The sequence below is a fragment of the Cebus imitator genome, unplaced genomic scaffold (assembly GCF_001604975.1).
Source record: "Cebus imitator isolate Cc_AM_T3 unplaced genomic scaffold, Cebus_imitator-1.0 Scaffold350, whole genome shotgun sequence".
Taxonomy (NCBI): Eukaryota; Metazoa; Chordata; class Mammalia; order Primates; family Cebidae; genus Cebus; species Cebus imitator.
The window spans coordinates 945,853-948,375 of NW_016107665.1; positions in this window are offsets into that span (position 1 = coordinate 945,853).

Below are 2,523 nucleotides of genomic sequence, written 5' to 3' on the forward strand. Positions count from 1 at the left end.
AAAAGAAAAGAAAATCTAACTAAAGTTTTTATCTATTTAAGTACGATTTTGTTTCTGAACTAATATAATGAATACCATACTTACCTCAAAATGCAAAATGAATACCATACTCACCCCAAAATGCAAAATGAATATCAAACTCATCCCAAAATGCAACAGCCTATTGAGTGGCTGTGATTTATTCAATTGAAACATCCAGACCACCTTTCTCAGCCCACAGGCCAATGCCTACATGTTGGCTACACTAATTTCAACTCACTTCTGTGGCCAGCCTTCTTTTGGGGATATGCAGAGGAAAGCTACTGGAGAGCACCCTAAAGAAGTCACCTCTTCAGCATCTGAAGATTGGTTTAATAGGGCAAGAGTCACTGATAGACTGGCAAGCTTCCATTCATTTGGGGGCAGGGTGGCCTGTTAGGACTGGGAGCTCATTACAAAGAGATGGAGGGAGCTGAGACACTGTTGGTGGTAACATGGGTCACTTTAAGTTCTTGACCAAGGGGAATAAAGTGATGAAAGACATAGAATGTCAATAAGAAATCCTTTGTCTCAAGTACATCTTGGCTTCTTAAGCAAGGAAAAAAAGATATTTGTTTCCAAACACAAACTCTTGGGGAAACATAGTGAAATGCACTTGGATTGTTTTCTTTTCTTTTCTTTTCTTTTCTTCTTTTTAAAAAGGTGATGAAGATTTTAAAAGTGAGATATTAGTTAAGTAAGATAAAATATGTTTTATTTGTCTTCCTTAGTCATTCCATGAAAGAAATGAATGTTTGCCTGTCTGTAACTGCTTGGCATCTAAACTGTATTTTTATGTTTCAGAATTTCCTTGAGTCTGAGATTTAATAGGACTCAAAGCCCAGCTCTCCTCACAGAAGCTGAAAAGGCCAAATTCATTTCCCTGTTAGTAGCGCAGGAGCCCAGGACCAAGTTTGGCCAATCAAATGTCCACAGATATAAACTTAGAGAAGCGGGGACAGGGTGACAGCAGCACTGGCTCCCCATGGCAGTAGGCTCGGTGGCAGTGACACCAGGCTTAGTGCTTAATGTTAGCTGCTTCAGCATCCTCCATTCAGCAGTCAGTCACCCATGGTACTGGCTGACTGCGAAATGTGCTCTTGTTCTGACTATGTAGACTCCCTTGGTTTGCCCCATTTTCCAAGCCTGGTCCTCAAAACTAATTAGAGATTCCCATAAGAAACCAAAATCTTGTCAATAAATTTCTTTTGTGCTTAAATGACTAGAATCAGTTTCAATTGCTTACAACCAAGAACCTTGGCCAGTACAGTTAAAGATCCCACACCAATGCTCCTAAGGGCTTTACCATGTTTTGCTCATCTTTCTATGATGGGGACAACTTTATTAGTGTATTTTAATCATGAGACTAGTGAAATGATTAAAGAGCTCCTAGAGAAAAATATGATTATTGCATTTATGTTAAAGGACTAATTAAAGCTATCCATTTTTTTCTTATTACAAGTTCATAGTCTTCCCCTGAGAAGGGCACATCCTATGTGCATTATCAGCTGAAAAATAAAAGGCGCTCACCAGGAAATTACTTGGAGAAAATGCTCAGTAGACACTCTAAAAAGTAATGTCTCTGCCAAATGGCCTCCAGACAAAATTGAGTCTCTTAAATGCAAGAGGTTACAATATCCCAGAAAGAAGCAGATTCCGAAGATGTTACGTTTTGTAGAAGGAAATAATGTAAACCTGTATTTTTTAAATGTCTAACTAAGTTGCCTGTGTCTTTCTTCAAATCCTCCTACCTCATACAATTACTGTGATACCGGTAGAAGAACAGTTAAATCCCTGTTGTAAAACCTTCTACATTAAGGTTAGACAAGTTATCTATCCTTAAGTTGTTGATGCAAAAGCAGAAATCTGGCTGACTTAAATTATGAGTTTGTCAAGTGGTCATTTCTCGATCCTTTTATATTTCCCTCTCAGTGAGGAACATAGAACCCTACAAGTAATAGATAACCAATGAGTGCTCATTAATTTAATTCAGAGTTAAAATGATTAGTCCTCACTGACCAGGAGATAGCATTGGCCTAAATTATATCATATGAACAGACATGGTCAGGGCTGCCTTTACGGTTGGGCAGACTGTGCAGTGGGGGGAAGAGGAGTGGGGCAAGGATACTCACAGTACAGGCAGGAAAAATCTGTAGATTTCTTATGACAATATCAGTGTATTGTGGCATTTTTCTGCAGAAGTGTCTAGGATGGGATACCTTATAGTAATTCACATGAAGGCACTGTCACCGCGTATGGGCCAGCAGGAACCTGGATAGCACCAAGATAGAGGAACTGATGGACAGGCACTGAATCTTTTTTTTTTTTTTTTTTAGACAGAGTCTCGCTCTGTTGCCAGGCTGGAGTGCAGTGGCGTGATCTCGGCTCACTGCAACGTCTGTTCACATGATTCTCCTGCCTCAGCCTACTGAGTAGCCAGGACTACAGGCACGCACCACCACCCCTGGCTAATTTTCTTTTATTTTTAGTAGAGACGGGGTTTCA